Consider the following 22,500-nt stretch of genomic DNA (forward strand, 5'->3'; position numbering starts at 1 on the left):
ACCACCGTAATGGCCTAGTAAATCCGTTTAGTTTTTGAAATATTTATTTGTCCAATTTTTAGAAAAAGTTTGAGTAGTTTTCCTTGGATTACCAAAATGTCAGATTATTAAGCCAAAACTCATAGTCAATTTATTAAAAATCGTGTCATTTCTAGAAAACTCAATTGATCTTGTCGTTTTGCCTTTATAACTCCATTTCAATATTATGCAACAAAAAAAGGTGATGCCTTTAATTTTATACGAAAAATTGTGTTTTATGCAACATTAAGCTAGTTATTAGAATTGTTCGATCTTTAGCAAAGTTCCATGCATGCAAAATCCTTAAAAAAACAAACCCATGCCATAGTCCATAATTAACATAATTACAGTCCCAAAAACCATAATAAAATAAAGTAAAATTAAAAATACTTTATTAAATAAATTCGAGACGAGACCTCTGAATGTTGTATCCTATCTTAAGCTTGGGAATTATCTGTATAGATAAAGTTAGGGGTGAGCTTTAAAAAGTTCAGTGTGAGTCTTAACGGAATAAACAGTATACATACATATAGACAGTAAAATTAAAGTAAAACATATATCCAACAACATTTCAGAGATCACAATAGAGCATGGCATCATAAAAATATAATTTTATATGTGTGGGCATGCTCATATGAAATGGTACAAAATTTCCTACCCATCCATCCGCTGCACACCATGAGTTCCCCAGAACTCATCATTCGAACACCAAAACAGTAAGAGCCATAGCTTAACATGGATAAACCACCAGCAACAGTAAATGTTTGTAGATTAGTTGCCATTGATTTTTGGTTAAACCGCCAGTAAAAAGTTGGCGAATGAACAGCCAGAACTCTAAACAATACTCTAGTGTTGTTGCTATACCTCTAGAACTCTGGTATTTGCGGATTAACCGCCAAAACTCCCATATTTGCTAATAAACAACTAGAACTCTAATATTTACGAATAAACCGCCAAAACTCCACAGAATTCCTCTGTCACCAATCTTCCCAACCTCATGCAACAGAATGACATAATATGCATGATAGAATCAGGTACAGTACATATTAGTGGTATGTATTAACATTGGATCACTGATTCAGTAACAGTGGTGTGCTTTACATGCAACCAGTAAATACAAAATAGTAGGCATGCTCTCATGCATTTAGTAAAACAAGTAATAACAATATAGTATCATTCATTAGTAGTTTATACCTATTCAGTTTTAGTAGACAACCCTTAGGCACATTCAACCAATCATAGAAATAAGCACAGGTCAGATTCAGCTATAACAGATAGGGGCACATATGAGTTTAATTTACATAGCCAAGGCTCAAGGCATTTGGTTTTCATAGTTTAAGGTTCATGGCATTTAGTTAATCTCAACTTGTGAGCATACACAATTGGTTAAGTCTTTTAACATTCACCACACAATCGACCACCCATATACACTTACTTGACATTCAACCATAGCACAAGAAAACATACATTTTCGGCCAACCTGTAAAAAACATGCATACATATTCAAAAAACTTACAAAACACATATTGGCCAAATACTAGATGGCTCCTCCATACATTTGACCAATACATAATAAACATATGTACATTAGGCTAATGTAGTGACCATTCATACATTCAACCATATAATAAGGGTTACACGCACATACACACACACATCGATCACAAATATTTAGGACACACACATCAATGCACGTCCGTAAAGCATTATCAATTGTCCAAAGCACCTCTATAGTTCAGATCTGGATCGGTTCCTTTCAGATCTGAAACGTGGATACGAAATACACATAAATAAAGAGGTAAAATTTAGTCAAATACCACTATAAGATTCAACTGACACAAGGAAAAATAAATGAGATACGATATCAGATCTGATTTTAGTATTTACTTACTCTTCCACGGAATTTTAGATCTAAGATGACAATTGATCAAAAAATTCAAATGTCCACCAAAAAAAGGGCAACTCAGCTTCAGCCAGAATGCAACTTTTGATTTCGACAACGGTAATAATGAATAAAGATGAGGGAAATAATGGTGCAAAAATGGGGACAAAAATTAAGCAAAGGTTCGACCACAAAAGAAAAAAAAAATAGAGAGAAAAGAGATGAGTAGAAAGTAAAAAAAAATTAGCAGCAATGGTGAAAAAAAGGGGTGACACAATAGAAGTAAAACCAGGGTTTAGGGATAGCAAAACAGTGAAAAATGGAGAAAATTGAAGAAGATGAGAGAAAGAAGGGAAATGGGGGCGGCAACAGGAATGAGCAAGTAAGGTAAAAAGGAGATAGACTAAACATGAAAAAGAAAATTTATACTAGGGTTTTATTAGGCTAATGGAGGACACACTTTAGGGTTTGGAAGCAAAAATAAGGTGAAAATAAAGATATGCTAGGGAAAGGAATCGACCTCGGTCTCAAAAATAATTTCAGTAACACTTAACCATTAGACCAATAACTCATTTTTGCTAACAAAAACACATTAAATAACATTAAAAAATCAAGGGGTGACACGAGTGAGGCTCAAGCTTCCCAAGCTGCTAAAGCACAACACGAACCCAAGAATGCATAAAATTATTATCATGTCATGCCATTGCTTGTGTATAAAGCAACATAGGATCAACGTGGTGCCCAAGTATTTTGAAGCTATTTTAGTTTGCACAATCAACTTTATACAAAGACCTAGGATGTGTTGAAGACCTAATTTGGGCTACTAACACTTCTATAAATAAGACCTTGGGTTTTTATCTAAAAAATTCATTTTAGAGGCATCAAAAAACCTTCGTAGTTTAGGAGTAGGATTTAGTTTTAGTTTTCCTTCATTTTTCTAAAACGCTTGTTATTTTCTTTTGGAATCGATTTCGATCCTAGATTTCTTTTACAATATTGAATTATTCCAATTTATTCTCCTTTGCAAGTGAAAAGATTTGTTATTCTAATCGAGAGATTCACTATTTCGCTCTTAATCGATACAAATCAAGATTATTCTACATCTCTTTTCTCTTTCGGTTTAATCTTGTTATTTACATATTTATAATTGAGTTTGAGATTATGAAAACCATGAGTAGCTAATTCCTTTAAGGGAGATTAATTAGTGAATGGGGAAATGATTAATGGAGGATTAAAGGTTTGGTAATCGGATTAGTTCCTTAAACCCTAGGCTTGACAAACCTAGGAAGTAATTAAAGGTTAAACATGTTCGAGAGAAAGGTTTGCTTAGTAAATCCTAATTGATCCTAGTTGACAATGTGAGGTCGGGAGATAAACGAGTATCAACCAATTAATTACTAGTTAGAGGCCGAGAGGTAATAACTAGTTAGTTAATAGCTAATCTACCTTAAAACTCGAATCCAAAGTTAATTACAACCCCTGAAACGAGTTAATCTTCTCAATTGGTTTAGTTGATTTAGTTGTTTTTGTTTTATTTGTTTTTATTTGTTTCAGTTATTTAATTTATGATATTCATCTATTTTATGATTTATTGTAATATAAAAGTTAATTATTAATATTTGGACTTATTGTTGTACAGAGGTTTTCAATAGATTTAATTCAACCCCCTTAGATACGATCCTCGAAATACTTCCTTGTGTTTCGTTGTAACACATTACTATATTACAATTTGACCTATATACTTGCGAACACTGTTGCTTTATTTTAGATATTTTTAGTGTAGTATTTTTCCGTCAAACATTCATACGTTTGGCAGCAATCAAGTAGCTAAATTTAGTAAAGTTATCTACCTTTCTTCCTCAATTCAAGGGGTCAGCCATGTATGAGAGAAAAAAAAAAAGGGATTGACATGCTATTTTTAGTAAACTAAAGGGACTTCTTAGAAGTATAAATACTCCTAGCCATTAACCCATTTCATTCATCCCTTACTCACCAATTCTTCTCTCTTCTTTCAATAAAGTTTGATTAAAGGTTTGTTTTTTATCCGTTTTCGATAATTCTATGTTTTTGTCATCGTTGCTTTGTGTCTTACTAAGCCCATGTCTTAATTTCTGATTTTTTTGATGATTTTGAGTTATGCCATTGATGAAACTATGAGTTTTATGAAGTTTGATCATAGTAAATTAAATATATGTGTTAGATTACTAAGTTTTGTCTTTGAATTTTTGATAAATTTGAGTAATTTGGGCTAAATTGTGAAAATTTTAAATTAAGGGACTAAAATGTGAAATAAATGAAATATGTTGACTTGTATGAGTGCTATGAATATTCGGCTAAGCATAAGTGTATGCAAATTTTATGTTTTTTTGTTTTTTTTGTGATTAGGGACTAAATTGTCAAAATATGAAAATGTGAGGGCTAGTTTGTAAAATTCCCTAAATGTGTGTTTGTGGATTGATTTGAATGATTTGGTGAATAAAAAGATTAAATTTGAATTTATATAGATCAAGAACTAAAGAAAACGAAATTAGATTGGGGAAAGTTGAAAGTCGTCGAGTAGCTGATTTCGTCTATCTAAATCTGTACGAGGTAAGTCAATATACAAATAAATGTGTTAAATTGAATTATTATTGCTTAAATGATATTTGAATTGTGGTGAATGGATATAAGCTGAATATATGAAATCCGAGAAAGTTTTGAGAAAGTTTAAATGTCCGAAAAGCCCCGTACGAACCATAGGAATAGTTAGGATACATATGTCATGACATAGGATCCGATATGTGATTTCGTGTAAGACCACGTCTGGGACGTTGGTATCGACTTATGATTTACATGTAAGACCACATCTGGAATGTTGGCATCGTATTTGATTTCGTGTAAGACCCTATCTGGGACAGTGGTTTCGGTATTTAATTACATGTAAGACCACGTTTGGGACATTGGCATTGTACGAGTTTTTCGAGTTATCCGCGTGTCCTTATGATTCTGAATGGTTCAACAGGCATTCCGAGAAAGGAATGAATATGTGAGTTGTGTATTCGATTCAGGTACGTTTGAAATGTATACTATGTTTGATAATAAAAGGTAAGTATATGTACAAGTGATGATATGTGGTATAAATATGAGAAAGTATGCTATATGTGCAAATGAATTGAGTATATGGGAAATGTATATGAATTATGTAGTTTGTAATTGTATTTGACAATGGAGTATATGTAATTTGATGATGCTTTCATGTTTTGAATGTTAAGTTTATTTGTATATGGCTTACTAAGCTTTTGGAAGCTTACTTGGTGTGTGTTTGCATTGTTTTATAGATATCAAAGCTATCGGGAGCTCGGGGGTCGTCAAAGATCATCACCACACTATCAAACTTCTTTTTGGTACCTTTTGGAAATGTGATTATTAAATTATGGCATGTATAGGCTAGAAGTACTTTGATTATGTTTTGTGATGTATAAATCTAGCCATGTGATTTGGGCTTGATTATGGTTGTGTATATGAATGAGTTCTTGGTATGAAATATGTGATGCAATAGGATCAATATTGTAAGCGGACCAATCTGCCTGGGCATAAATTATACAAAAATAAAATAAAATAACAAACAAAATAAGGTCCAAAGTCCAACAAAAACACAGCCCGATTGGCCTATTTTTTACAGACCAAACCTTACCCAAGTACAAGCCCAAAATGATTTAAAACTTAGGCCCGAATGGCCCAAAAAACAAATAAATTTTCAGCATGGGTAACCTTAGCTTTGGGCTGCCGCAAGCCACTTCCACAACGTCCTCCACACGCGCCACCCTCCAACTGTACCTGCAAAATAGAATAACAAATTTGACAGCCAAATAACAGCAAGAAAAATAGCAGTAACAAATAGAGCAGAAAATCAGAAATTTATAATTTTTATTTTTATTACGGCTATATAAAACCGATTGTAAACAGTGTAAGGGGATCTTTTCACAGAAATATAATACAGATACCCACGTAGATTCTATAAAAAAAAAAAGTTTCGATAAGGTGATTTCCAGGGATTTTGCTATTTTGATCTAGTTTTAATTTTGCTTTTCTTTCGTTTTTTTTAGATCCGAAAATAAAAGAAAAGAAAAGGGAAAGGAGCATACCCGAACCTATCTTGGAACAAGGTCGAAAGGCTCATTCTCGTGAGTTGCTAGCCACCAAGTATGGTGGTGGTCCAGTGGTGCGACGGAAGTTTCTCCAGGAGAAGAAAAGGGAAAGGAATAAACCCTTTAAGCTTTTAGGGTTAATTGTGAAAAGGGGAAAATCTTTGATTTTTATTATTATTATTTTTGTTTACTATAGCAATAGCATAAATGTATCTTTAATAAAATTTTGGTGCTGGATCCGCGCATTTCCGCCTTAAATAGGTAATTTGCGTGATCAGTCCGTCCCTTTTGTGCTGCTATTTGATTAGGCCCTTGTTCATTCCCTTTTACTTTTTAATTTTGCCCAGGAATTTTGTGTCAGTTTCATTTTAATCCGTGCTTAAATGTTGCATTTTGGGAACCTAGAATATTTGCATTTTTAATCCCATTGGTTTGTCCGTATTTTATTTTAGTTCTTTTAGTATTTATTTATTTATTTATAAATTATACCCCAAAATTTTATTCTGATTTCAATTCAATCCTAGTTTTATTTAACCTTTTATACAAATAGTTCATTTGTTATTTTGTTGCTTCATTATTTATTTATTTAGTCTTAGTTTTTGATTTAATATTTTATTGATATTCAATTTGTTATTTATCTTGTTTATTTAATCTTTTTTATTTCACTTTTTATAATTGTTTTTTTATATTTTTCTTTTATTTTTACCTTTGTGTATATTTATTTTAATTGTTTTATAAACTTTTCATTCATTTACTCAATATTAGGATTTTAACTCCAAAGTGTTAGTTTTTTTACTTTACTTAGTTTTTTTTACTTTACTATTTTTCTTATATTTATTTTACTTGTACATATATTTTTACCATTATTATCTTTATTTATATTATTTCATATATTTCATTACAAGATGTACCTTTAACTTCATTTGTATTTTAAAGTGGTTCTCAAATTTTCAATGCTTTTATAAACAATTTTCTCTTTTGTTATTTGTGCATTTATTTTATTTATTTCTTCGTTTCTTTAAGTTAGTATTATCCCTCTATGTGCATGCCTTGATATTCTATTGTTTTTATTTATTTCATGTATCTTCGATTGTTCACATTGTCATTGAAATAATGGCATATCATGCGGTGCTTGTAAATTGTAGCATTCGATTCGTATATTATTTTTTTAATAATCCATTGATTTACTTCCAAATTCATAAAAAAAGGAAGATTTTTAAACAATGCAATATTTCGTGTTTGGAAATTTGAGAAATCGTGCCCTAACGTACTGGGTTTTGATTTACCGTTCGACCAAATAACCAAATATCCTTTTAAAATTTCAATGCATGAGTTTTGGAAATCGTGAGATGATCTTGGTATCGAGGATTTGAAATGTCGTATCCTAACGTGCTGGATATGATATTTTATTTCTTCGGAACAAGAGAATCTCAATATCCACTTCGACTTATCCAAATTTTTAAAAAAAATTGTATTTCAAAATCTTTTCAAATTTTCGACATTAGGACATTAATTAATCAATTAGGTACCAATTTTTGGGCATTACGAGGGTGCTAATCCTTCCTCATATGTAACCGACTCCCGAACCCATTTTCTTGAATTTCGTAGGCCAATATAAATGTTTTAATATAACAAAATATTTTACAATGTGATCTGATCACACCTAAACAAAAAGGATTGGTGGCGACTCCATATTTTGTTTTTAAAGTCGATCCCGATTTTTCAAAAATAAAAAATGGTTTCGACAGCTTGGCGACTCCATGGGGACCAATAAGAGAGTCAAGCCGTAAAATTGGTTATTTTCTATACTTTTGTCGAAAATTGGAAATTTGATTTGAAAATCATGATTCCTTTGTTGCATTTGTTTGTGATCCTTATGATTGCTGTGGTTTGAGTCTCGTAGAATACTCTTGCATTGCATTGCATGACCATTGTGGTTTTACCTTTTAAGTGGGAGTGAGAAACTATGCCTCCACGAGGTTTTCACCTCCGCATGGGCTAGTGGACTGCTTCTGGGATACATCCGTATCTATGTCTTCGTGAGATTTTCATCTCCGCATGGCCATAGGGAAATGTATTCCCCTGAACTGAACTCGATCCATATGGGCCTATAATGGGTGAGGATTGAGGAATTTGCTGGTTTAGGTACCCTTTCTTTAGAACCGAACCACATATAGAGAGACCTAGGAGCCTACCCTAGGTAGAGCCACGCCAAATCCTAGCGGTCACCCGAATAGGTGTTTTATATTGTTTTTTTCTCCTGTGCTAATGTGTTTTGTTTTGTTTATGAATGCATTGCATTACATCATCATAGAAAGGAGGTGTTGATTCACATTTTATTACAAAATAGAAGATCTTGTCATGGGAAAATAGATTTCATGATAAAGTGGATTATAATACGGTTGTTTGAATATGGTCCAAGTAAACATAATGAAAGAAGGCTGATAGTTCACGGAGGAAAATAAGACTTTGTTTTATTCCCCGAGGATTCAAGCCAATAAAGATTATTCGAGAGCCGTCACGTCCCAACTTTCTTAAAGGAGCTAACAAGCATCGTGAGGATAAGTGAGCAATAAGTTACGGCTCGGATCAAGCAAAAAGGAGCTAGTGGAGGCATCTATTGGAAGTTTACGAGATTTGACTTTTACCAAAAAAGGGGTCGGTGTCTTCACTTGGAATATGAGGGCAAGGTCGCATATGTAATCCGTTTTATGTAAAGGAATTTTTTTCTAGAAAAGTTGTTCTAATAGAATTGAATTCAGAATCAACGCCTTTGTTTCTTTTGCATTCATTCCATGCATTTGCATTGTATTGCATCATTTGCATTAGATTTTCACAAAAGGACCCTAATTAATTAAAATCATTTCAGTTAATCTGGAAACCGACAAAAACTTACCAACCAAGCATCGTTACGATACCCGTGCTAAGACAAAAGATATGGACCAAAGATTGGAAAGACTTGAACAGCTTCAAAGAGAGATGCAAGACCAGTTACAAATGCAAATGCAAGAGCAACTGGCGAAAATCTAGCAAGATATGAGGGACCAAGTGCTAGAGTTCCAAAGGAATGTGATGAATTAATTGTCCCAATTGCTGACTAAAGGGCTAGAAAAAGGAAAAACAGCTCCATGATCATTGCTGGGAAGGACAATGAGGAGCCTCTCTACCCGCCGGGTTTCACCTCGACAAATGCTCAAACATTTCTGCAAGGTGTACCTATTGCTATCAGATCCCAGCAATATCAGGCCAGTACTGTGGCACCATTGGATTACCCAATAAGCTCAGGCTCCAATCCGGGGGGCAATCCAACCACTCATGTAGTCCTGATCTAGACGAAATGGAAAAAGCAAAGATGGAACTGCCAAAACAACTCGAGGATCGGTATAGGTGGTTGGAGGAAAAATTTAAGGCAATAAAGAATGTTGACTACTATTGTGGGATTGACGCCAAGGATCTGAGTTTCGTCTCCGATCTAGTACTCCCGCCAAAATTTAATACTCCAGAGTTTGAAAAGTATAATGGGACTAGTTGTTCTGAAGGTCACATCACAATGTTCTGTCGAAGGATGACACGATATGTTAATAATGACCAACTATTAATCCACTGCTTCCAAGACAGTCTGATCAAGTCAGCAGCTAAATGGTACAATCAATTGAGTCGTGTTAAAATCAATTCATGGAAGGACTTAGCACAAGCTTTTATGAAACAGTATAGCCATGTAACAAACATGGCACCTGACAGAATTACTCTGCAGAATATGGAAAAGAATCAAAAAGAGAGCTTCAGGCAATATGCCCAAAGATGGAGAGAGGTAGCAACATAAGTCCAGCCGCCTCTTCTGGAAAAGGAGACTACGATGCTTTTCATCAATACTCTGAAAGCCCTGTTCATTAACCATATGTTAGGAAGTGCTACTCTGAGCTTTTCAGACATAGTAATGTCCGGTGAAATGATTGAAAATGCGGTAAGAAGTGGGAAGATAGATGGGGGAGAAAGCGCTAAAAGGTCAACCTCGAGAAACAAGGAAAATGAAGTGAACATCGTGAGCATGCCTTCCAAATTGGTCAACGTAGGCCAACCGAGGGTTGTAACCACTAGCTATCAAGGCTCTTCAAGGTAGAAATCCAACTCGAGACCAAACACAGAAAGGCTCCAGTTTACACCCATCCCGATGTCATATAAGGAGTTGTATCAGAATCTTTTTTATGTGCATATGGTGTCTCCATTTTACTTGGAGCCCGTGCAACCTCTGTTCCCAAAATGGTATAATGAGAATGCTCAATGCGAGTACCACGCAGGAATAACAGGACACTCAATCGAAAACTGTATTACATTTAAAAAGTTGGTTGAAAGGTTCATTGAAATGGGAATTATGAAGTTCGATGATTCCTCAGAACCTAATCGCTCTGACAATGCTGTAAATGCGATATTTGAAAGTGGGGGAAAAATAGTTGCGATGCCTTGAACAAGTCAAAAGCCTAGAAGGAATATCAGGGAATTTGAATGGCATATCTGAAGAAGGAACCGGGGAATAAAAGTTTCCAAACCCTTGCATACTTGGGAGTGTTTTGAACAATGGGACTGTAGAAGAGATCCTTGTATTTTTAGAGCTAATCTAAAGTAATATTCAAAATACGCTTTTTGCTTTAAGCCTAGAAGCAATAAGAATCCTTTTGTGAAATAGGTTTGTGTCCAAAATCTTTATTTCAATAAAATGCATCTTTTGAGCAAATATTCTTTTATTTTTTTCCATTTCATACTGTACAAATAATTTTTCTTAGTTTCTTTTATTCTTTGGACTTTCTTTAAAATATTCTTTTATTCTTCATTCATGATCATACCATACAAATAGTCATCCTTAGAATTATTTATTCTTTGGAATCTGCCTTCAACAGGTCCCCAGATATCAACGACATGAGTGACGCTGCTACTGACCCAAAATCTCCTTTTGGGTGAGATATGTGTTTAGGGGGATCTCAGGACTTTAAAGATGACAGAGATTGTAATTTATCTCCTGATTTGTTAAGAATGGTAGAACAAGATGAAAAACAGATCCTACTCTACAAAGGGTCAGTGGACATTACGAGCCTAGGAAAGAGGTGAAGATCGAAGCCTAGCTCACCACAAAGACAAAGCGATACATCATTGAATTATTCCCAATTCAAAGATGTTTTCGTATGATCCCATCAAGATATGCCTAGGCTACTAAGACGTAAGGATGCTATAGGGTGTTCGAAAAGCACACGATAATGGTTTTTCGATGGCCAAGTTAATCATGATGTTCGGGTACTGTTGGCCCACCATGGAAGGGGATTGCATCGATTATGCCATAAATGCAAAAATTTAGGGAGAGAAGATTCATGTACTTTATTCATTTCGTCACAAATTTTCTCTATGTGGGGCATGGATGTTATTGGGCCGATCTTGTCAAAAGCTTCTGGCCGACATTGATTCATCTTTTTTGTCGTCGATTACTTCACTAAGAGGGTGAAAGTAGCTTCATATGCTAATATTACAAGGTCGACAGTCATCAAACCAAAAAAAAAAGATTAAGTAATGACAAAGAATGCCAGAAAAGATCATGTCTAATAATGCACAACTACACAATGTCAAAAGTTTACAATGCAGCAAAGGCAGCCAAAAAGAAAAAGAAAAGTACAAAAAAAATAAAATAAAATAAAAAGAGAAAGAAGAATAAAAACAACAAAACAAAGGTCATAGTGAAAAACGACCGAGACTTGTAAAGATTGGCATAAATAAGTTACCATTTACCCTCTATCGAACGTCGACCAGGACCTTCGCTGGGGCAACACATTACTCATTGGTTTATGGGATAGAAACTATTTTGAAGACAATATTCCTTTTCTCTGAGTCTTGTCAAAGCTGAAGTTAGATAAGGCAGAATGGATCCAATCTCGATATGATCAATTGAATCTAAAAAGAGGAGGTTGAAAGCTATCTGTCGTGGTCCAATGCATTAGAAATGAATGATGTGAGCTTACAATAAAGAGGTTCATCCTAGAAAATTCCACGAGGGGAACTTGATATTGAAGAAAATCCGTCCCATACAAAAGGACTTCAGAGGAAAGTGGATGCCAAACTGGGAAAGACCTTATGTAGTAAATAAGGTTTGTTCTGGAGGAGCATTGATATTGACCGAGATGGATGGCAATGATTTGCCCAATCCGGTGAATTCAAGTCCAGTCAAGGAGTATTCTACCTAAAAGGGGAGAGGCCAAGGTGAAAACCCGTAAAGGGCGCCTTGAGACCAAAAAAAAAAATAATAATAAAATAATAATAAAAATCAATCAAAAAAAAGAAAAGAAGAAGAAGAAAGAAAAAGGAGAGGCCAAGGCAAAACCCCGCAAAGGGCTCCTTGAGACCAAAGGGGATTTAAGTTGAAAACTCGAAAAGGGCGGCTCAAATTTTGATCAAAGTGGGGTATACAGTACTCTTGCTATGCCTGAATTAATAATAAAAAAAGTATGCTATGTCTTGGGGCATCGATAAAGTCCTCCGGATCCCCTAAACACAGATTGAGCTCAAAATGGTTCTCAAGAAAATGTTACAGAGAAGCTCAAGCTGCAATATCTGGGGCACCTAGTTTTCCATTTTACCCATTTTGAATTTGCTATCTTTGATTACCTTATTCTTTTCAAGATATGTCCAATAAATTTCCTTCTTAATTGCATTTGCTATCATTGATTAACTTATTTGTTTCGAGCATTGCTCTCCACTAATTTCCTTCTTGTCCATTGTTATGATCTTTTTCAAGCATTTTGCATTGAAATAACGATTAGTGGACTAATAATACTTTCATAAAAGGAGTTTCGCATATTACTCTGGAAGCTTCTAAATAATACAAGAACTTGAAACAGGACTATTGTTTAAAACTTACCAAACTTAAGGGTTGGAAATATTTAAGCCAAAATTGAGATTATCACTTGGATTTTCTGTCAAAGATATTGGTTGAACAAAAAGAAATTACATCAGTGTTATAATCCTGACAAAGAACAAGCAATGTCAACCTAAGTGTAAAATTGGGGATTATTCTTGAAAAAATGGTATTCTGCATTCACGCATATATCAGGCATACACATCTGGTCATGACACCCGGGGAATGGTGTAACAACCAAATTGATGGAGGAAGATTCAAATCCTATACCTTTGAATTGCAGTAGGAATGGATTGAAAAAGATTCAATCCTATACCCCTAAGTTCCAGTGGGAGGGTTTGAAGATGATACAAACCTTAGGTCCCAGAGATATAGTGGAATGGACCCTGAAGCTACAGTGGAGCAAACTAGTTGAGTAAATGTGATTTTTTCTTCGAAGTTTTCTATCAGAAATTACCAGCCGAACAAGATGGCAATGTAATACATCAGTGAAAATGCCCTGATGAACAATGAGCGATGATATCTTAAGCATTTAACAAAGGATCATTCTCATTTCTGCATCATTCATAACACATCTAGTTAGGAACATTTGATGCATTTCGATCATAACATCCTAATCATTTGGTATAAACATAGGCATATAAAATCGTGTCTACAAGACATGTCCCAGAGGACAGTATAGTAACATCGGTGAATTTAGATTTTGTCTTCCTGAAATAGCAGTGGAGCAGATCGAAGACGGCAAATCTTATCTTCCCAAGGTATCAGGGGAGCAGATTTTAGCCACTAGCCTTATCTCTTTGAGGTAGCAAAGGAGCAGGCTGAAGATTGTAGTCTTATCTTCCCGAGGTAGCAAGGGAGCAGACTGAAGATTGTAGATCTTGTCTCCCTAAAATAACAGTGGAGCAAATCAAAGACGATGAATCTTATCTTCCTGAGGTAGCAGGGGAGCAGATTTTAGCCACTAGCCTTATCTCTCTGAGGTAGCAAGGGAGCAGGCTGAAAATTGTAGTCTTATCTTCCTGAGGTAGCAAGGGAACAGACTGAAGATTGTAGATTTTGTCTCCTTGAGATAGCAGTGGGGCAGATCAAAAGCTGTGAATCTTATCTTCCCGAGGTAGCAAGGGAGCAGATTTTAGCCACCATCCTTATCTCTCTAAGGCAGCAAGGGAGTAGGCTGAAGATTGTAGTCTTATCTTCTTGAGGTAGCAAGGGAGTAGGCTGAAGATTGTAGTCTTATCTTCTTGAGGTAGCAAGGGAAAAGACTGAAGATTGTAGATCTTGTCTCCTTGAGATAGCAGTGGGGCAAATAAAAAATGGTGAATCTTATCTTCTCGAGGTAGTAGGGGAGTAGATTTTAGCCATTGGCCTTATCTCCCTGAGGTAGCAAGGGAGCAGGCTGAAGATTGTAGTCTTATCTTTTTGAGGTAGCAAGGGAGCAAACTGATGACTCAGATTTTGTCTCCTCGAGATAGCAGTAGGGCAGATTAAAAATGGTGAATCTTTTCTTCCTGAGGTAGCAGAGGAGCAGATTTTAGCCACTAGCCTTATCTCCCTAAGGTAGCAAGGGAGCAGGCTAAAGACTGTAGTATTATCTTCTTGAGGTAACAAGGGAGAAGACTGATGACTCGGATTTTTTCTCCTTGGGATAGAAGTGGGGCAGATCGAAAGCGACAAATCTTATCTTCCTGAGGTAGTAGGGGAGCAGATTTCAGCAACCAATCTTATCTCCCTGGGGTAGTAAGGGAGCAGGCTGAAGATTGTAGTCTCATCTTCCTGAGGTAGCAAGGGAGCAGACTGAAGACTGGAGATCTTATATCCCTGAGTAATAGGGAGCAGATCGAAGACGGCGAATCTTGTCTCCTTAAAGTTTTAGTGGAGAAGATCGAAGCTACAAATCTCTTCTTCCTAAAATTGCATTTGAGCAAATTGAAGTCACAATCCTTCTCTCCCTGAAGTTCTAGTGGAGTAGGAAAATAAACGAACCCTATCTCCTTGAAGTTGTAGTGGAGCAGGTTGAAATTACCAATTATCATCTCTTTGAAGTTGCAGCGGAGTAGATCAAAGCTACAAATCTCTTCTCCCTAAAACTACATTGGAGCGAATAGAAGCACTAATTTTTATGCCCCTGAGGATGCAGTGGGATGGAATAAAGTTACTTGAAGAAGATGAGTACCAAGAAGTCAAGATCCAGTGAGACCAGGAAAGATTGGCCCTTCTTATAAGTCTTTGCTCCATTCTCGTTACACGACAACGAGTAAAGAAGGGCAGCTGTAAGCAGCCCAATTTGCCCGGGCATAAACTATACAAAAATAAAATAAAATAATAAACAAAATAAGGTCCAAAGTCCAACATAAACACAGCCCGATTGGCCTTTTTTTATAGACCAACCCTTACCCAAATACATGCCCAAAATGATTAAAAACTTAGGCTCGAATGGCCCAAAAAATTTCAGCATGGGCAACCCTAGTTTTTGGCTGCTGCAAGCCACCTCCACAACAGCCTCCACACGCACCACCCTCCAACTGTACCTGCAAAACAGAATAACAAATTTGACAGCCAAATAACAACAAGAAAAATAACAGTAACAAATAGAGCAAAAAATCAAAAATTTGTAATTTTTATTTTTATTGTGGCTATATAAAGCCGATTGTAAACAGTGTAAGGGGATCTTTTCATAGAAATATAATACAGATACACACGTAGATTCTATAAAAAAATTCGATAAGGTGATTTCCAGGGATTTTGTTATTTTGATTTAATTTTTATTTTGCTTTTCTTTCGTTTTTTTTTAGATCTGAAAATAAAAGAAAAGAAAACGGAAAGGAGCTTACTCGAACTTATCTTGGAACAGGGTCGAAAGGCTCATTCTCGTGGGTCACTAGCCACCAAGTATGGTGGTGGTCCAGTGGTGCGACAGAGGTTTCTCTAGGAGAAGAAAAGGGAAAGGAATAAACCCTTTAAGCTTTTAGGGTTAGTTGTGAAAAAGGGGGAAATCTTTGCTTTTTATTATTTTTATTATTATTATTATTGTTTACTATAGCAATAGCAGAAATGTATCTTTAATAAAATTTTGGTGTTGGATCCACATATTCCCGCCTTAAATGGGTAATTTGTGCGATCAGTCCCTCCCTTTTTTATTCATGCGCTGCTGTTTGATTAGGCCCCTGTTCATTCCCTTTTACTTTTTAATTTTGCCCAGGAATTTTGTGTCAGTTTCATTTTAATCCGTGCTTAAATGCTGCGTTTTGGGAACTTGGAATATTTGCATTTTTAATCCCATTGGTTTGTGCGTATTTTATTTTAGTTCTTTTAGTATTTATTTATTTATAAATTATACCCCAAAATTTTATTCGATTTCAATCCAATCCTAGTTTTATTTAACCTTTTATACAAATAGGTCATTTGTTATTTTGTTGCTTCATTATTTATTTATATAGTCTTAGTTTTCAATTTAATATTTTATTTATATTCAATTAGTTATTTATCTTGTTTATTTAATCTTTTTTATTTCATTTTTATAATTTTTATATATTTTTCTTTTCTTTTTACCTTTGTGTATATTCATTTTAATTGTATTTTTTATGTTTTTCATTCTATTATTATTACTATTATTATTCTTATTATTATTCTTATTATTATTATTATTATTTTAAAATTAGTTTTATAAACTTTTCATTCATTTACTTAATATTAGGATTTTAATTCCAAAGTGCTAGTTTTTTTACTTTACTATTTTTCTTATATTTATTTTACTTGTACATATATTTTTACCATTATTATCTTTATTTATATTATTTCATATATTTCATTACAAGATGTACCTTTAATTTCATTTGTATTTTAAAGTGGTTCTCTAATTTTCAATGCTTTTATAAATAATTTTCTCTTATGTTATTTGTGCATTTATTTTATTTATTTCTTCGTTTCTTTAAGTTGATATTATCCCTTTATGTGCATGCATTGATATTCCGTTGTTTTTATTTATTTCATGTATCTTCGATTGTTCACATTGTCATTGAAATAATGGCATATCATGCAGTGCTTGTAAATTGTAGCATTCGAGTCGTTTATTATTTTTTTAATAATCCATTGATTTACTTTCAAATTCATAAAAAGGAAAATTTTTAAACAAGGTAATATTTCGTGTTTAGAAATTCGAGAAATCGTGCCCTAACGTACTGGGTTTTGATTTACCGTTTGACCAAATAACCAAATATCCTTTTAAAATTTCAATTCATGAGTTTTGGAAATCGTGAGATGATCTTGGTATCGAGGGTTTGAAATGTCGTATCCTAACGTGCTGGATATGATATTTTATTTCTTCGGAACAAGAGAATCTCAATATCCACTTCGATTTATCCAAATTTTTTAAAAGGAATTGTATTTCAAAATCTTTTCAAATTTTCGACATTAGGACATTAATTAATCAATTAGGTACCAATTTTTGGGCGTTACGAGGGTGCTAATCATTCCTCGTGCGTAACTGACTCCTGAACCCATTTTCTTGAATTTTGTAGGCCAAAATCAATGTTTTAATATAACAAAATATTTTACAAGTGATCCAATCACACCTAAACAAAAAGGATCGGTGATGACTCCATATTTCGTTTTTAAAGTCGATCCCCATTTTTCAAAAATAAAAAATGGTTTCGACAAATATGATCTGTTTTAAATGGCTATGGAAATTGGTCATTTTGATAAGTATTGGTATATGTTTATTTGAGAAAGTGGTAAGTTTTGGTCATGACATTGAATGATGTAAATTTGAAGTATTGAAACATATACTTTGGTATGATTTGGCTGGTGAATTGAGAATGGAATTTATTGATAATGTAAAGGCATGAATGGTGTATGATTTGGTTGTGAAATGGTTGAGAATTTGGTATAAAATCTTGTGGTTTTGATGTTTTTAGGGAGGACCCTTAATGGGTGGCAAATTGGCCTTGTAAATGGCCTATTTTTGCCTACATAGGCAGAGACACGGGCCTGTCTTAGTGTGTTGCTCGAGGGCCATTTTGAAATGAGCCTGGGCAGACCACACGGTCGTACACACGGGCTTGTGCTAGGCCGTGTGGCCAAGTTAGTTTCAACCACGGGCTAGACACACGGGCGTATGACTGGCCGTGTGACCTAAGCCAATAGCTTCCCTAATTTTCACACTGCCTGGCATATGGGCGTGTCTTGTGGCCATATGGACAAGTCAGTATGTATGCCCTATTTTGACACAGCCTAGACACACAAGCATGTCTAAAGCCGTGTGAGGCACATGGCCTGTTCACACGGGCGTGTGACCTGTACAACTTTGAAAATATGCTTAAGTTTTGAAAATTTTTGTATGAGCTCGGTTTAGTCCCGACCCCTTTCTAATGCATGTTTAAGGTCTCGATGACATATATAAAAGACTCTATTGTGATGTATGACTATGATTATGAATGATGTTTATGTGTTATTCGTAAAATATTTTGATTCGTCCGGTAATGCCTTTAACCCTAGTCCGGCGATGGATACGGGTTAGGGGTGTTACAAGTTTTGCAAGAAACATGATTGAAACTAAGTTTTCTTCTTTTAGTATAATCATGGTTGTTTAATTTTGTTGGTGTTAGAATGATTTAAATTCCATAACTTAGATATTTAATTATGTTAAGAGGTGTTCTATGCATTTGATTTATTTATTCATTCAGATAAAATCATGAACATGTTATTCATGCATTATAAATGTAAGGATGAAATTGAATTAATTATTAAATCAGAACCAAATTGTAATTAATTGACAAAAAATCTTAGTGGTGCATGTTTGATTTTTTTATGATGAAATTAGGGTCAAATTAGTAATAATATCGAAAGAACTTTATTACCTTGCATAACCTAGGATTTATGGGATTAAACTATTTCAGTATAGAAATATTATTGTTACCTCACATAATCTGATTCCTGCTTATTGAAACACTAAGTTAATTGACATAGACAGATGCTAGAAAACTTAATATTTTAATAAGCGTGATTCCTTAAACGATGCTTGAAAAGGTAATCTTAAAGTCAGACTAGACATAGAAATATGCAGACTAAAAGGTTAAGCTTAGGTCTTCGAGAGAAGTCGAGCACTCATAAAATTAGGGTTAGTAAATTATCAATATGCCACGAAACCTTTGTATCATCTATTAACATTATTTAAATAATTCTAAGTTAGAAAGGAAAAATATTCTAACACATGCATCCTATTGTAATTACTCTTAAAAACTTGCATACTTATTTCATCTATGTTTATTTTAATTTTACATTTACTTACGATAATTTTATTATAAGTTAGAAAATTCATCACATTTAATTTATTTTCATGATCGACCAACTTGCTAAGCATTACTTTTGCAATACTTGATTTCCACAAACAGTCCCTGTGGAGACGATAGCTCTTACTTACTATTTTATCACTTTTCAATGAATGTGTATACTTGCACATCAATCAAATAATTTTAAGACAAGTTTTTGGCATCGTTGTTAGGGACTGTTATTTTAGTCAATTATTTGTGAAATCAATTATCTTGCAATTTGTTCAATTCTTTTTTTTACTTTAATAGTTTTCATTAGTATTTGGGTGATAATGGATCCTTTACATGTTCAAGGAGGAGAATTTGCTTATAATGCTCAAAATTCGATCATTGTTGTCGAAGAAAAAAACCATGTCATTCGACAATATGTCGTTCCTATCTTCAACGAGCTCAATCTGGGTATTGTGAGACCCAAAATTGAGGCACCGCAATTCAAACTAAAGTCAATCATGTTCTAAATATTGCAAATTTTAGATCAATTTAGTGGGTGTTGGATCCGTTGCCCTAAGTGTAGTATTTTCGTCTAAGTACACCTGTAACTTTTTCAAATAGATTGGTCAATAAAATTATTCATAATTTATATTAATATACTTTGTATAATTTTCCTCACATGGTTTTTTCATACAAAGAAAAATGAAAGCAAATGTTACTCATTTTTGTCTAAAAATTTAATTAATACTAAGCGATATTTTGCGGTTGGGTTGTAGTATGGAAAGACAACTTGTATTAGTGGATGATCTGCCATAATTGGGTGTAGCAAATTAAACTAGTTTTCTCACTTAAGGAGCTTAAATACAAGCAGTTTTATCATGTTTTAGTTAAGTTTTCGTATTTTAGTTTGAATTCAATAAAAAGTGTATATTGAGTCTTTTATTAAGCTTTGAGGCCGAATGAAGCCTAAAGGTGAGCTAATGTACTTAGTAAGTGTGTAGGAGACAATTCAAAGGTAGACCTCCACATTTAATATTCATAGTCATTCAGTGCATTAACAAATAGAATTCAACTTTTACGCTTTACGAGATTTAGTCCTTTTTGCCGAATTAAGCATTCAAAAGATAAAATTCCTTAATGAAATTTTCACACAACTATACTATCATGCCATAGACATTAAAATAATAATAAAATAATTATTTTGACCTCAGATTTGTGATCCCAAAACTACTATTCTGATTTGACTAAAAACGGGCTGTTACAAATATATTTTGATCTTTTTAGGAGTTTCAACAAAAATCATAGCAAACTCTAATCATAATTCTTCTATAAAAACACAAATAGGTATTTTGGATCATTTTATAATCCTTCTTCAACTATTATTCACTAAGTTAAATCATATGTTCAAATTATTTCAGTTCATATAAATGAACAATTTCCCAAGAATTTCAATATGCTTCTAGCATTCCAAATCCTTTAAGGATTTTAATACAAACTTTACTATATTGTAATTCATAAAAGGTTGTAACAACAACCATTAGATGCAAGTTAAATCATTTATGAATTGTCAATTTAATAATATATTTAAAGGTTATTGCATCTACCATAAAATAATATTATATCTTTTCATAATCAACGCCAGGACTTCGCGAAAAACTTCATATTTTTATTTTATTTTTCAAAATTACTTCATTTGTACCCTCACTGGCTTTATACCTTTAGATATTTGGACTGCTGGTCCAAAAAATCCACGAATTTGATTTGTTTCTTTCTATTTTGACCAATATATTCCATATCTATATTTATCAATAGATCTATTCAAGATTCTCCTTTCATTTCAATAATAATATTGCATGCAAAACCATTGTCAACTACTTTTATTATTCAGTTCTACATTTTCTCGAATTGACATAACTTATCGAGATATCTTATTTTCACGATTTTAATCTTCAATTTCAGGTACCTAAATCTCTTCTGGAGTTTTAGTTATGTCTTGGTTCTCTTCTGGAGTACCCGCCTCTACTCTATGACCATCTAGAAGAATTTTCATATTTGGATCTGATCAATCTATTACTTATTCTACCTAATTGTCCTATTGGGATTTTGATTCAAAATATTAGATGGTATATACATCTGAAAATTAACTTGTAATAAAGTGAGTTATTCTTTTTGAACTTCTGGTTCAAATTACTCTCTATAAGGATCGAGATAATGATAACTCATTAAAAGCAGTGATTTCATTCAGCTATTATTTCTCTCCCCCTAATATCAGGAAAACTATCTCAAAATAGTAATCACAAATCATATCATAATTGAATCTTAAAAACATATGATAATACAAAGAGACTTGTAATTAATATATATTCCCAACTTTCTTTGAGGATTCACTCATCTTTGTGTGTTTTGGTGGATTAATTGGAATATATACGCACATATAAAAGTTTAAAGATGAGAAATATTTAACTTTTAACTAAAAACCAATTGTAATGGGGGAGTATTTATAACTTATTGGCTTGATGCGTACAACACGTAAATCAACATAATCTCATGTTGAAATAGGAAGTTTAGTTCTCATAAGTAATGGTTTAGTCATTAATCAGAGGCGTTCAATCAATAATTTCTCTAAACCATTATGAACATAAATAACAAACTTTAACAATTTTTTTTCAAACTCAATCAATAAAAGACTGAGGTATAAACTCATCAGCTTTAGTAATATGAATTGTCTTAATTGCATGATTTGAAATTAACTATTTAAACAAGCAATCTTACGAACAACAGGTTGCAAGTGAATAACACAAACATGATTATTTTGCAGATGTATCTACCAAAATCATATAATAGTAAAACCATCCACATGGTGGATGAATAGGCCCATATTCATTTTAGAAATTTAAGTCATTAAATCTCAACTTTAGCTAGTGAGTTGCTAATAAGCAATTTTCATTGAGAACAAGCAACAAATGAGAATTCTTTAAATTAAAGAATCTTTTGATTCTTTAATGAATGTCCATATGAATTCTCAATTAATTTTTGCACCATATATGATCCAGGATGGTCTAACTAGTCATGCCAAGTAGTAAATGCATTTGTATTAGTAAGCTTTTGGTTTACTTTAACATGCATTTCAATTGTACTAATAATGTCAATATAAATTGTGACAAATTGATAATTTTACTATCATTCATTTTACTTTGTATCCACATGTAAGTACTATTATGACATTTACTACTGGAAATGTCTAAACCATGTGAACTTTATAAACTAAGTCAACAAAATAAATATAATTTCCAAATAATTATACGTAATATTCGCTTT

At 33.6% G+C, this 22,500-nt stretch overlaps 3 long non-coding RNA genes across 4 annotated transcripts; 1 reads left to right on the forward strand and 2 right to left on the reverse strand.

Moving 5' to 3' along the window:
* Positions 1-292: 292 nt before the first annotated feature.
* LOC108462855 (uncharacterized) lies at positions 293-2,460 on the reverse strand. 2 transcript variants are annotated; one of them, XR_008274578.1, is made up of 3 exons: positions 1,910-2,342; positions 1,454-1,780; positions 293-472 (listed from the first exon to the last, which is right to left on the reverse strand). It is a non-coding gene; the product is annotated as an uncharacterized LOC108462855 (long non-coding RNA). The 2 variants fall into 2 exon arrangements; XR_001867952.2 differs by lacking the exon at positions 293-472 and having other exon boundaries at positions 1,487-1,780; positions 1,910-2,460.
* A 1,420-nt stretch (positions 2,461-3,880) lies between these two features.
* On the forward strand, positions 3,881-6,170 carry LOC128283661 (uncharacterized). Its single transcript, XR_008274058.1, has 2 exons — positions 3,881-3,931; positions 5,218-6,170. It is a non-coding gene; the product is annotated as an uncharacterized LOC128283661 (long non-coding RNA).
* On the reverse strand, positions 5,447-6,386 carry LOC108463188 (uncharacterized). Its single transcript, XR_001868022.2, has 2 exons — positions 6,025-6,386; positions 5,447-5,716 (listed from the first exon to the last, which is right to left on the reverse strand). It is a non-coding gene; the product is annotated as an uncharacterized LOC108463188 (long non-coding RNA).
* Positions 6,387-22,500: the final 16,114 nt, after the last annotated feature.

The sequence above is a fragment of the Gossypium arboreum genome, chromosome 11 (assembly GCF_025698485.1).
Source record: "Gossypium arboreum isolate Shixiya-1 chromosome 11, ASM2569848v2, whole genome shotgun sequence".
Taxonomy (NCBI): domain Eukaryota; kingdom Viridiplantae; phylum Streptophyta; class Magnoliopsida; order Malvales; family Malvaceae; genus Gossypium; species Gossypium arboreum.